We start from the raw sequence: 14,641 nt of genomic DNA, 5'->3' as shown, positions 1-14,641 counted from the left end.
TTCTGTTATTGAATCTCTCTTGACTCTTCAGTAGCCCTTTGGATTTCGGCGGCAGCGGTGCGCAGGGGCCTTCTGGGAGGTGAGTAGTGAGTTTAAAACCACTTACCTTTACAGGAGCAGCCCTTTGGATTTCGGCGGCAGCGGTGCGCAGGGGCCTTCTGGGAGGTGAGTAGTGAGTTTAAAACCACTTACCTTTACAGGAGCAGCCCTTTGGATTTCGGCGGCAGCGGTGCGCAGGGGCCTTCTGGGAGGTGAGTAGTGAGTTTAAAAGCTCTTACCTTTACAGGAGCAGCCCTTTGGATTTCGGCGGGAACCGGAAGTTCGACCTCTGGCAAGCCCCCCCCCCCCCCCCCCCCCCCAACCAATAAATTCTGGTGGAGAGGAAACCCGAGACACTACACGTGTAGTGTCTCCCACCCACCCTCCTCCTCTAACCTAATAATAAGACCCATTGGTGTAAGGTAAGTGCCATATTTTATTATTATATTATTAGCATTGTGCAGGTCAAGGATTGGAGGTGGAGGAGCAGTCTCTGTCAGCGAGAGAACCTGAGAACATCTCAGAAGGTAAGTAAGTGATTTTTACTTTTATACCTTTTTTCAAATTGTGTGTGTCGGGGGGGACAGAAAAGCTGTGACCTGAGTGGCTGGTTGGGATTCTAACCTAAATTTTTTTGAGTATTTGGGAACTAATTAAACATAATAACTTAATTATAATTTAGAGGATATCTAAGCCAGAGATCGGAGAATATTATAGTTAGCTATCGCATTTCTATTAGAAATCTAGTGCTAGGAAACAGATAGTTGACAGTAACTTTGAAATTTAAAAAAAAGTATTTGTAAAAAAAAAAAAAAGACAAATTTTAATTAATTGACGCAATGTCAGTTAGAGGGGTGCTGTGCTCTGACTGTGAGATGTGGCAGGTCCGGGAGGCTTCCAGCGTCCCGGATGGCTTCATCTGCAGAAAGTGCACCCAACTGCAGCTCCTCACAGACCGCATGGTTCGGTTGGAGCAGCAATTGGATGCACTTAGGAGCATGCAGGTGGCGGAAAGCGTCATAGATCGCAGTTATGTAAGTGTGGTCACACCCAAGGTGCAGGCAGAGAAATGGGTGACCACCAGAAAGGGCAGGCAGTCAGTGCAGGAATCCCCTGTGGTTGTCCCCCTCTCGAACAGATATACCCCTTTGGATACTGTCGGGGGGGATAGCCTATCAGGGGAAAACAGCAGCAGCCAGAGCAGTGGCACCACGGCTGGCTCTGATGTTCAGAAGGGAGGGTCAAAGCGCAGAAGAGTAATAGTTATAGGGGACTCTATAGTCAGGGGCACAGATAGGCGCTTCTGTGGACGTAAAAGAGACTCCAGGATGGTATGTTGCCTCCCTGGTGCCAGGGTCCAGGATGTCTCCGAACGGGTAGAGGGAATCCTGAAGGGGGAGGGCAAACAGGCAGAGGTCGTTGTACATATTGGTACTAACGACATAGGCAGGAAGGGGCATGAGGTCCTGCAGCAGGAGTTCAGGGAGCTAGGCAGAAAGTTAAAAGACAGGACCTCGAGGGTTGTAATCTCGGGATTACTCCCTGTGCCACGTGCCAGTGAGGCTAGAAATAGGAAGATAGAGCAGACAAACACGTGGCTAAACAGCTGGTGTAGGAGGGAGGGTTTCTGTTATCTGGACCACTGGGAGCTCTTCCGGGGCAGGTGTGACCTGTATAAGATGGACGGGTTGCATCTAAACCGGAGAGGCATAAATATCCTGGCCGCGAGGTTTGCTAGTGTCACACGGGAGGGTTTAAACTAGTATGGCAGGGGGGTGGGCACGGGAGCAATAGGTCAGAAGGTGAGAGCATTGAGGGAGAAATAGGGAATAGGGACAGTGTGGCTCTGAGGCAGCGCAGACGGGGAGAAGTTGCTGAACACAGCGGGTCTGGTGGCCTGAAGTGCATATGTTTTAATGCAAGGAGCATTACGGGTAAGGCAGATGAACTTAGAGCTTGGATTACTACTTGGAACTATGATGTTGTTGCCATTACAGAGACCTGGTTGAGGGAAGGGCAGGATTGGCAGCTAAACGTTCCAGGATTTAGATGTTTCAGGCGGGATAGAGGGGGATGTAAAAGGGGAGGCGGAGTTGCGCTACTTGTTCAGGAGAGTATCACAGCTATACAGCGAGAGGACACCTCAGAGGGCAGTGAGGCTATATGGGTAGAGATCAGGAATAAGAAGGGTGCAGTCACAATGTTGGGGGTATACTACAGGCCTCCCAACAGCCAGCGGGAGATAGAGGAGCAGATAGGTAGACAGATTTTGGAAAAGAGTAAAAACAACAGGGTTGTGGTGATGGGAGACTTCAACTTCCCCAATATTGACTGGGACTCACTTAGTGCCAGGGGCTTAGACGGGGCAGAGTTTGTAAGGAGCATCCAGGAGGGCTTCTTAAAACAATATGTAAACAGTCCAACTAGGGAAGGGGCGGTACTGGACCTGGTATTGGGGAATGAGCCCGGCCAGGTGGTAGATGTTTCAGTAGGGGAGCATTTCGGTAACAGTGACCACAATTCAGTAAGTTTTAAAGTACTGGTGGACAAGGATAAGAGTGGTCCGAGGATGAATGTGCTAAACTGGGGGAAGGCTAATTATAACAATATTAGGCGGGAACTGAAGAACATAGATTGGGGGCGGATGTTTGAGGGCAAATCAACATCTGACATGTGGGAGGCTTTCAAGTGTCAGTTGAAAGGAATACAGGACAGGCATGTTCCTGTGAGGAAGAAAGATAAATACGGCAATTTTCGGGAACCTTGGATGACGAGTGATATTGTAGGCCTCGTCAAAAAGAAAAAGGAGGCATTTGTCAGGGCTAAAAGGCTGGGAACAGACGAAGCCTGTGTGGCATATAAGGAAAGTAGGAAGGAACTTAAGCAAGGAGTCAGGAGGGCTAGAAGGGGTCATGAAAAGTCATTGGCAAATAGGGTTAAGGAAAATCCCAAGGCTTTTTACACTTACATAAAAAGCAAGAGGGTAGCCAGGGAAAGGGTTGGCCCACTGAAGGATAGGCAAGGGAATCTATGTGTGGAGCCAGAGGAAATGGGCGAGGTACTAAATGAATACTTTGCATCAGTATTCACCAAAGAGAAGGAATTGGTAGATGTTGAGTCTGGAGAAGGGGGTGTAGATAGCCTGGGTCACATTGTGATCCAAAAAGACGAGGTGTTGGGTGTCTTAAAAAATATTAAGGTAGATAAGTCCCCAGGGCCGGATGGGATCTACCCCAGAATACTGAAGGAGGCTGGAGAGGAAATTGCTGAGGCCTTGACAGAAATCTTTGGATCCTCGCTGTCTTCAGGGGATGTCCCGGAGGACTGGAGAATAGCCAATGTTGTTCCTCTGTTTAAGAAGGGTGGCAGGGATAATCCCGGGAACTACAGGCCGGTGAGCCTTACTTCAGTGGTAGGGAAATTACTGGAGAGAATTCTTCGAGACAGGATCTACTCCCATTTGGAAGCAAATGGACGTATTAGTGAGAGGCAGCACGGTTTTGTGAAGGGGAGGTCGTGTCTCACTAACTTGATAGAGTTTTTCGAGGAGGTCACTAAGATGATTGATGCAGGTAGGGCAGTAGATGTTGTCTATATGGACTTCAGTAAGGCCTTTGACAAGGTCCCTCATGGTAGACTAGTACAAAAGGTGAAGTCACACGGGATCAGGGGTGAACTGGCAAGGTGGATACAGAACTGGCTAGGCCATAGAAGGCAGAGGGTAGCAATGGAGGGATGCTTTTCTAATTGGAGGGCTGTGACCAGTGGTGTTCCACAGGGATCAGTGCTGGGACCTTTGCTCTTTGTAGTATATATAAATGATTTGGAGGAAAATGTAACTGGTCTGATTAGTAAGTTTGCAGACGACACAAAGGTTGGTGGAATTGCGGATAGCGATGAGGACTGTCTGAGGATACAGCAGGATTTAGATTGTCTGGAGACTTGGGCGGAGAGATGGCAGATGGAGTTTAACCTGGACAAATGTGAGGTAATGCATTTTGGAAGGGCTAATGCAGGTAGGGAATATACAGTGAATGGTAGAACCCTCAAGAGTATTGAAAGTCAAAGAGATCTAGGAGTACAGGTCCACAGATCGCTGAAAGGGGCTACACAGGTGGAGAAGGTAGTCAAGAAGGCATACGGCATGCTTGCCTTCATTGGCCGGGGCATTGAGTATAAGAATTGGCAAGTCATGTTGCAGCTGTATAGAACCTTAGTTAGGCCACACTTGGAGTATAGTGTTCAATTCTGGTCGCCACACTACCAGAAGGATGTGGAGGCTTTAGAGAGGGTGCAGAAGAGATTTACCAGAATGTTGCCTGGTATGGAGGGCATAAGCTATGAGGAGCGATTGAATAAACTCTGTTTGTTCTCACTGGAACGAAGGAGGTTGAGGGGCGACCTGATAGAGGTATACAAAATTATGAGGGGCATAGACAGAGTGGATAGTCAGAGGCTTTTCCCCAGGGTAGAGGGGTCAATTACTAGGGGGCATAGGTTTAAGGTGAGAGGGGCAAAGTTTAGAGTAGATGTACGAGGCAAGTTTTTTACGCAGAGGGTAGTGGGTGCCTGGAACTCACTACCGGAGGAGGTAGTGGAGGCAGGGACGATAGGGACATTTAAGGGGCATCTTGACAAATATATGAATAGGATGGGAATAGAAGGATACGGACCCAGGAAGTGTAGAAGATTGTAGTTTAGTCGGGCAGTATGGTCGGCACGGGCTTGGAGGGCCGAAGGGCCTGTTCCTGTGCTGTACATTTCTTTGTTCTTTGTTCTTTTTTGACCCCCAACCTATCCCTGGCCTATTTTGTTCACCCCTTTTGTCAACAGCATAAAACCCACCTCATTTATTCCTCTTTCAGCTCTGAAGAAGTTATATTGGACTCAAAATGTTAACTATTGTTTCTCTCTCCAGATGCTGCCAGACGTGCTGGGTTTTCCCAGCATTTTCTGTTTCTATGTCCATCCCAGGAGTATTCAATTCATTACTGTTAACTTTCAGAATGTTTCATAAATTCAGTACAGAAGATATATCATATCCAAAAACATTCCAGTAATTGAACACAAGGATAAAATCCATGCATGCAACCTTGAAGGACACCAAAAACACCAAAATGTGAGAACAATAAAGCCTAACTTCTGGTCAGACAAGAGGAAAATACTGTGGATGCTGGAATTTTGAAATAAAAACTGAAAATGCTGGAAATATTCAAGCATCCGGGAGAGTTTGAAGTGGAGGTTTCAATATCAGTCTTTTTTTATGATGGATGAGCTTTCGGAAAAGCATTTTACACACGAATTCCACATATGCTTCGCTTAATGGCATAATTACCCCCACTGTATTGCAACCTGTCACGTCCTCAACAACTGACAGCAAAAACACACAATCCTATTATCGGATTTGGGGACTCAAGGCCATCGCCGAAACCTTGTTTGCTCGTCCAGTGACCATCCTTGTATTTTCTTTCTCTCTGGCTGAGCAGTATTGTGTGGAGGCTTCCCCCATCCCACACACTCTCACCCCACACAAACACACCCTCACCCCCCCCACACACCCTCACACCCCCCCCCACACACCCTCACCCCCCCCCACACACACCCTCACCCCCCCCACACACCCTCACCCCCCCCACACACACCCTCACCCCCCCCCACACACCCTCACCCCCCCCCACACACCCTCACCCCCCCCCACACACCCTCACCCCCCCCCACACACCCTCACCCCCCCCACACACACCCTCACCCCCCCACACACACCCTCACCCCCCCCCCACACACACACACCCTCACCCCCCCCACACACACACCCTCACCCCACACACACCCTCACCGTACCCACATCCTCACCCCCACACCCCACAAACACACACCCTCACCACCCCCACACCCCACAAACACACCCTCATCCCACAAACACACCCTCACCTCACACACACACACCCTCACCCCACACACACATCCTCACCCCACACACACATCCTCACCCCACACACGCATCCTCACCCCACAAACCCTCACCCCACAAACACCAGCTTGTTGAATCAAACAATGGGCAAATCTCCCACCTTTATATGGGTTGCTGGTGTGTGCATATGCAGGAGGGGAAATGGAAGAGCTGAATGGATTAGGAGGGATGGGAACGTGGCTTTGCTGTGAAGCACACAACACAAGGAGGAAGCTTCCCAAATAGACAAGGAAGATAAACAATGTGGGCAAGGGGAGCGCCCCACGCATGCGCAGTGCCGCCGGGCCGGCCAGAAGGCGGCGCGGCCGATCCGACAGCCCGGAGCAGTCGCTTGGCCCGGTCTCCGCCCGCCCGTGGGGCCCGCCCGTGGGCCCCCCCCCCGGCCCGGGCACAAACAGTCCGCCTCCCTCTATTAACACCACTCACCAATCTGATACAGATCTATATCCGCACAACCGCCGACCTGAGCGTTCCCCGCCCGCTGATCCGGCGACACGTCTCACGGCAACCACGAGCCGTTCAAACTGCCCGAGCAGCGAGGACCCCTCCCCAGCCGGGCAGGCGTGGCCGCCGCGCTGCCTGCGCAGAGAGACAGAGAGAGGAGCACATCCGGGGAACTGGGGGCAAACCGTCTCTGCCGCCCCCTCCCACCAGCTGGCCCCTCCCCCGCGGCTACTCCTCCCCGCCGCAGGGGGGTGCTGTGGAGAGCCTCCAGGTGGGCCCGACAGCGCCACCTGACGCCGAGTGGGGAATTCCCGTCTCCAATCTCCCTCAATGTGGCTGAAGCCAGATGCTGCCGGACCTGCTGAGATTTTCCAGCATTTTCTCCTTCGTAATGGATCAGACAGGGCCGGATTCTCCAAAAATGGGGCTATGTCCCCACACCAGCGTAAAAACACTGGAGTTTTACTCCGGAGATTCCTTACAAATATTAGCAACTATTCACCTTTGTGGGCAGCATGGTAGCACATTGGTTAGCACTGTGGCTTTACAGCACCAGGGCCCCAGATTCGATTCCCTGCTGGGTCACTGGGTGTGCGGAGTCTGCACATCTTCCCCGTGTCTGCGTGCGTTTCCTCCGGGAGCTCCGGTTTCCTCCCACAGTCCAAAGACGTGCAGATCAGGTGGATTGGCCCTGATGAATTGTCCTTGGCTGCCAAAAAGGTTAGGAGGGGTTACTGGGATAGGTTTGAAGTGAGGGCTTAAGTGGTTCAGTACACACTCGATGGGCCGAATGGTCTCCTTCTGCACTGTATGTTCTATGTTCTACCTGCAGGGGGCTGGCAGGGCTCCGGAGTGCTTCTTGCAGCTTCAGCTGCGGATCGGGCCCCCGCACTTCCGGTTACGAGTCCACACATGCGCACGGTGGCTGCCTCAAGCGGAGGTGCTGAACACGATGGCGGACTCAGCCGTTGGACCTGGACGAGGAAAGAAGGTCCCAACGATCGGCCCCACAGCGCTACATATGGCACGCCCGATCTCCGCCCCTGCCCCCCACCCCCCCCCCCCCCCCCCCCCCCCAGTACTTCATCCCCCATTCCCCCCCACCAGGGCGGCTGCCGTGCGAGAGTCCCGACCGATCAGACGTGGTTCGAACCACGCCATCGGGAATTCGGCTGGTCAGGACCCGAGTATCGTTGGGAGGGCCTCTGGCAATGGCCCTCCCAGCCACGCTGCGTAAATCTCACACAAGCGATTCTCTGGTGAGCGGCGCCAGGCCCGATCCTGTCGTAAAAGTGGATTCTCTGCCACCACGCCAAACTCTATTTCGGAGCAGGGCTGCAGAGAATCCACCCCACGGGTCTTTATAAAAAAAAAAATTACCAATTCACTCTGTGGTGAATGTATAATTACTGATAATTCACCAGTGCACTGTGTTATGTTATTAACCCTGTGGGCTCTACCTATGGGCCATTGTGTGGCTTCACCCACAGGGGATATGTTGGGGCATGTATGGGCTCCGCCCATGGCCCCACCCCCTTTACAGGAAGTATAAGAGCTGCTGACCTGCGGGGCCGCCTTCAGTGTTGTACCGGTCGCAGGCAGGCTCAGTTCTAAGGTGATTAAAATCACGGTTTACTTCTCCACGTGTCTTCGAGTGAATTGATGGTTGCATCAATTTAATCAGCTTAAAATACTACTATGGAATCAGCCCTCAAACCTGACAGACTGGAACTCGATCCGCAGGCCGCGGAGGCGAAAGAAATGTTTTCACATTGGTTTCGATGCTTCAAGGCCTAGCTCGCTGTGTCGTCTACGCCATCCGTCACTGACGAACAGAAGCTGAGCCTCCTCCACACACGAGTGAGCCATCGCATTTCTGTCCAGCTCGACGAAGCCGCTTCCTATACAGAGGCCCTCGCAATACTCAAACGTCTCTATGTGCGGCCTGTGAACGAGGTATACGCGTGACACGTCTTCACCACTCGCCGCCAGCGCCCCAGGGAGTCGCTAGATGATTACCTACGCGACCTCAAAGCCCTCGCGCGCAACTGTACCTACCAGGCCGTTACGGCCACTCAGCACATGGAGCTCGCCGTCCGAGATGTTTACGTGGCGGGGGTCCGATCGAACTATGTGAGACAGCGCCTGCTCGAAAAAGGGGCCCAGGACCTGGACGACACGGTAAAACTGGCTACCTCTCTGGAGGCCGCTTTTCAGAGCCTTACTGCGTTCCCGGCCGATCACGCGACCCCCTCGTGGGCCCCCAACCCGAGACTACCCCAGGCCTGTGTCATCATGGGGGGCTACCCTGCTACTTTTTGCGGCCAGTCCCAACACCCCCGACTGCACTGCCCGGCCCGCAACGAGAACTGCAGCAGCTGCGGGCGAAAAGAACACTTCGCCAAGGTCTGCCTGGCCAAGTCTAAGAACTCGAACTCACAGACCCGATCCACAGACTCACAGGCCCGCAGACCCTGCAAGATGGCAGCGTGTCTGCCGCCTCCGCCTCCGCATAACATGTGCGACTCATGGGGGCCGCCATCTTGGCCATCCTCCCCCAGGCGGCTGGCCACGTGTGATCCATGAGGGCCGCCATCTGCTACGCCGCTCGACGCGTACGACCTACACGGCCAGCCATCGCGGGGCCGCCCCAGCACCTCCGATCACGCCGCCGGCTACCCTCACCTCAGCGCGGTCACCCTGGACCAGTCGCGACCTAAGCACCTCCGGAGCTCCATGATGTCCGTCCGGGTTAACGGGTACGAGACACCTTGCCTTTTCGACTCAGGGAGCACAGAGAGCTTCATTCACCCGGACATGGTAAGACGAGGCTCGTTCCCAATATTCCCGACGCAACAAACCATATCCCTCGCCTCTGGGTCGCACTCGGTGCAAATCCAAGGGTGCACTACTGCAACCCTAGCGATACAGGGCGCTGAGTACGCTAATTTTCAACTATATCTACTCCCAGATCTCTGCGCTCCTCTCATTTTGGGACTCGACTTCCAGAGCAACCTCAGGAGCCTAACTCTTAAGTTCGGGGGGCCCCTGCCCCCGCTCACCATATGCAGTCTCGCGACCCTAAAAATCGACCCCCCCCCCTTCGCAAACCTCACCGCCGATTGCAAGCCAGTCGCCACCAGAAGCAGGCGGTATAGCATGCAGGACAGGACGTTCATTAGGTCCGAGGTCCAGCGTCTCTTGCGGGAAGGGGGTCATAGAGGCCAGCAATAGCCCCTGGAGAGCTCAGTTGGTGGTCGTCAAGACCGGGGAAAAGTTCCGGATGGTGGTGGATTACAACCAGACCATTAACCGGTTTACGCAACTCGATGCGTACCCCCTTCCCCGGATTGCAGACATTGTCAATCAGATCGCTCACTGCCGCGTGTTCTCCATGGTGGATCTGAAGTCTGCATACCACCAGCTCCCAATCCGACCAGAGGACCGCCACTACACGGCGTTTGAGGCAGACGGCCGCCTTTTCCATTTCCTCCGGGTCCCCTTTGGTGCCACGGACGGGGTTTCGGTGTTCCAACGAGCGATGGACCGAATGGTGGACCAGTACGGGCTGCGGGCCACGTTTCCGTACTTATAAAAAGGTCACCATCTGCAGCTATGATCAGCAGGACCATGACGCCAACCTCCACCGATATCTCCAAACCGCCCAAAAACTCAACCTCACCTACAATAAGGAGAAATGCGTTTTCCTCACAACCAGGCTAGCCATCCTCGGCTACGTCGTGGAAAACGGGGTCCTAGGGCCTGACACTGACCGTATAAGCCCCCTCCGACAACTCCCTCTCCCTCACTGTCCCAAGGCCCTGAAGAGGTGCCTTGGATTTTTCTCCTAATACGCCCAGTGGGTCCCCCAGTATGCGGACAAAGCCCGCCCACTATTTAAGGCCATCCTCTTTCCACTGGCAGCCGAGGCCTGCCAGGCCTTCAACTGCATCAAGGCGGACATCGCCAAAGCTGCGATGCGCACGGTGGACGAGTCCGTCCCCTTCCAGGTGGAGAGCGATGCCTCAGAGGTCGCTCTCGCCGCCACCCTCAACCAAGCAGGCAGACCGGTAACGTTTTTTTTCACGCACCCTCACCACCTCCGAAATTCGACACTCCTCGGCCGAAAAAGCCGCCCAAGCCATCGTGGAAGCCGTGCGGCACTGGAGGCACTACCTCGCTGGTAGGAGGTTTACCCTCGTCACCGACCAACGATCGGTTGCCTTCATGTTTGACAATACGCAGCGGGGCAAGATCAAGAATGATAAGATCTTGAGGTGGAGAATCGAACTCTCCACCTATAATTACGATATAGTGCATCTTCCTGGGAAGCTCAACGAGTCCCCAGATGCCCTGTCCCGCGGCATATGCGCCAGCACGCAAGATAACCGACTACGGGCTATCCACGATGACCTCTGCCACCCAGGGGTCACCCGGCTCGCCCATTACATCAAGGCCCACAACCTGCCCGACTCCACCGAGGAGGTCAGAGCTATAACCAGAGACTGCCAAATCTGTGCGGAGGGTAAACCGCACTTCTATCGACCGGATAAGGCCCACCTGGTAAAGGCATCCCGGCCCTTTGAACGCCTCAGTATCGATTTCAAAGGGCCCCTCTCCTCCAATTACCGCAACATGTACTTCCTTAACATCATAGATGAGTTCTCCCGCTTCCCATCTCCTACCCTGATATGACCACTCCCACTGTCATTAAAGCCCTGCATAGTGTCTTCACCCTGTTTGGTTTCCCCAGTTATGTCCACAGCGACAGGGGCTCGTCGTTCATGAGCGCCGAACTGCGTCAGTACTTGCTCAGTAAAGGCATCGCCTCGAGCAGGACTACCAGTTATAACCCCAGGGGAAACGGGCAGGTGGAGAGGGAGAACGTGACGGTCTGGAAGGCCGTCCTACTGACCCTGCGGTCCAGGAATCTCCCAGTTTCTCACTGGCAGGAGGTCCTCCCCGATGCGCTCCACTCTATTAGGTCCCTCCTTTGCACGGCCACAAACCAGACTCCTCATGACCGTTTGTTTGTTTTCCCTAGGGGAGCTACCTCAGGGGCCTCGCTTCTGCCCTGGCTGATGACAACGGGTCCAGTCCTCCTCCGAAAACATGTTCGGAGCCATACGACCGACCCACTGGTAGAGGGTCCAGCTCCTGCACTCCAACCCACACTATGCGTACGTCAAACACCCCAATGGCCGGCAAGATACCGTCTCCCTCCGGGACCTGGTGCCCACAGGCTCTAGCACCACTCCCACTACTGCATCCCCCACATTATGTCCCGTCCAACCTCCCATGTTCAGCGCCTATATGGTTCCCGCACTCCCTCCCACCCGCCGCACCGGTCCACAGGAATGAAGCTCCGGAAGAGCCGCTCCCGGAGTCCACGCCTGTGCCTGCTCTGGACCCACTTCCACAGCCACCCGAAGCGGCTGCAACACCAGTGCTTCGGCGGTCGCAACGTACGATCCGGGCACCGGACCGACTGAATCTATGAGCCCGTCACCCCCACCGGACTTCATATTTTAATCAGGGGGTGAATGTATAATTACTGATAATTCACCAGTGCACTGTGTTATGTTATTAACCCTGTGGGCTCTACCTATGGGCCATTGTGTGGCTTCACCCACAGGGGATATGTTGGGGCATGTACGGGCTATGCCTATCGCTCCGCCCACTTTACAGGAAGTATAAGAGCTGCTGACCTGCGGGGCCACCTTCAGTGTTGTGCCGGTCACAGGCAGGCTCAGTTCTAAGCTGATTAAAACCACGGTTTACTTCTCCACATGTCTTTGAGTGAATTGATGGTCGCATCACACTCTAAACTAAAACTATATGCGTATACTTTACCCGCTGTTCACTATCCCACTTTGAAGCAGTGCTCAATCTATTTTCCATTTTAACACTTAAAAACTTAACATAGTTATGGCCTTCAAAAAAAGTAATAAAGCAGCACAGTAATAAAAGGGACTTCAACATTTGGACCCTTGCTTTTTCTGATTTATATTAGTAAGATATGTTAGGCCTTGGCATACAGGGCACAATCTCTACATCTTTGGATGATATTGGGGCAGCACAGTGGTTAGCACTGCTGCCTCAGAGCACCAGGGACCTGGGTTCAATTCTGGCCTCAGGTCACTGTCCGTGTAGAGTCTGCACGTTCTCCCCGTGTCTGCGTGAGTTTCCTCCAGGTGCTCCGGTTTCCTCCCACAGTCCAAAGATGTGCAGGTTAGGTGGATTGGCCATGATAAATTGCCCCTTGATGTCCAGGGACGTGCAGATTAGGTTATAGGATTACAGGGATAGGGTGAGGGGTGTCATGATATTCAAACACACACATCATGATAGACACACCAACAGACAAATCAGAACACACAACACCACAACCAATGACAGAAAGATATAAAAGCACAGACACGACCCCCGGTGGTCAGTATTAGCTGCAGAGGAGGACCAGGACAGATCTGTTACCAAACACACTCAGGGAGACAGCACGTGCAGAGTATCCAGAACGAACTGTATTATAAGAGTTAAAATAAAATAGAGTTGTACCACATACAACTGTGTTGGCTCATCTGTGCACCAGAGCACCCAACACCACAAGGGGGACACTCTTAAATGGGCAGAATGCTCATTTGAAAGGTCGGTGTAGACCCGATGGGCAAAATGGCCTCCTTCTGCACTGTCGGGATGCTAATTCCTATAGTGCAGAAGGAGGCTATTCAGCGCCTCAGGTCTGTGCCAACCTTCCACAAGAGCATTCTTAGGCCCACAAAACCTGCCCCATAACTCCACATCTTCAGACACTAAAGGGCCAATTTAGCATGGCCAATCCACCGAACCTGCACAGTTTTGGACTGTGGAAGGAAACCAGAGCACCGGGAGGAAACCCCCCCCCCCCCCCCCACATATGTATATATATATATATTTATATATATATATATATATATATATATATATATATATGGCAGGATGGGTTAAGAACAATTAATAAAGCATACAGTATCTTGGGCAGAGTACAAGAGCAGGGAGGCTATGTTGAATTTGTACATTTCACTAGCTCAGTCTTGGTTAGAGTCCTACTTCCAGTTCCAGGATAGAATGCTGGAAAATCTCAGGTCAGGCAGCATTTGTAGAGAGAAAAGAGCCAACATCAAGAGTCCAGATGACCCTTTGTCAAAGCTGGCAGAGGACTATTTTTTGCATACGGAGGCTGCTGGGGTGGAATGTGAGAACGAGGGGGACTCTATCCTTGTTCTGGAAGGGAGGGGAAGGGATGAGAGTTGTGTTGCGGGTGTTGGACCGCACAATGTTGAGGGCCCTGTCCACAACTGTAGGTGGGAAATCATGGTTGAGGAAGATTATGGAATTACAGGGAAACGGGTGAGGTGGACACTCATGGGCAGCACTTGCACAAGTGGCTAGCACTGTGGCTTCACTATATGTGAAGTCCCCACTAGGTCACTGTCTGTGCGGAGTCTGCGTGGGTTTCTTCTGGGCGCTCCTGTTTCCTTCCATAATCCAAAGACATGCTTGTTAGGTGGATTGGCTATGATAAATTGCCCTTAGTGACCAAAAACATTAGGGGTTATTGGGTTACAGGGATAGGGTGGAAGTGAGGGCATAAGTGAGTCAGTGCAGACTCGATGGGCCAAATGGCCTCCTTCTGGACTCTATGTTCTATGAACACATTTTCGAAGCACCATGTTGGGAAGTGGCATCATCAGAACAAATGCGAAGGTGCGGAGAGAAAGGGATGGTGTCCTTACAGGGTGTAGGGTGCGAAGAGCTGTAGTCCAGACAGCTGTGGGAGTCAATCCACTTCCGGGATTTGCACTTTAGAACGGATGGGAAGACGTCAAAAAGGGTGCACAAAATATTCACAAGAATGATTTCAGTATAAGGAATTTTGGTTGTGAAGATAGATTGGAAGTTAGGACTGCTTTCCTTAAAGAAAGCGGAGAGGAGATTTGATAAAGAGTATTCAAGATCTCGAGGGGTCTGGACAAAGTGGATAGGGAGAAATAGTTACCATTCATAAAAGGATCAACAACAAGAGGGCACAGATTTAAAATAATATGGACAGCACAGTGCCTAGAACTGCTGCCTCATGGCGCCGAGGACTCTGGTTCGATCTGGCCCTGGGTCACTGCTGTGTGGAGTTTGCACATTATCCCAGTGTCT

At 52.4% G+C, this 14,641-nt stretch overlaps 1 protein-coding gene across 2 annotated transcripts in view; it reads right to left on the bottom strand.

Annotated features, from left to right (window-relative positions):
* ankle2 (ankyrin repeat and LEM domain containing 2) overlaps positions 1 to 6,625 on the bottom strand; it is a 99,318-nt gene extending 92,693 nt beyond the window's left edge. For both annotated transcript variants that reach the window (XM_072469709.1, XM_072469797.1), the window contains exon 1: positions 6,437 to 6,625. The gene's annotated coding sequence lies outside the window, so the exon portion shown is untranslated. The remainder of the gene's footprint in view (positions 1 to 6,436) is intronic.
* Between the last annotated feature and the right edge of the window lie 8,016 nt (positions 6,626 to 14,641).

This window comes from Scyliorhinus torazame, chromosome 1 (assembly GCF_047496885.1).
Source record: "Scyliorhinus torazame isolate Kashiwa2021f chromosome 1, sScyTor2.1, whole genome shotgun sequence".
NCBI lineage: Eukaryota > Metazoa > Chordata > Chondrichthyes > Carcharhiniformes > Scyliorhinidae > Scyliorhinus > Scyliorhinus torazame.
The sequence above is the reverse complement of the archived record's forward strand: the minus strand, read 5'-3'. Positions and strand labels throughout refer to the sequence as shown.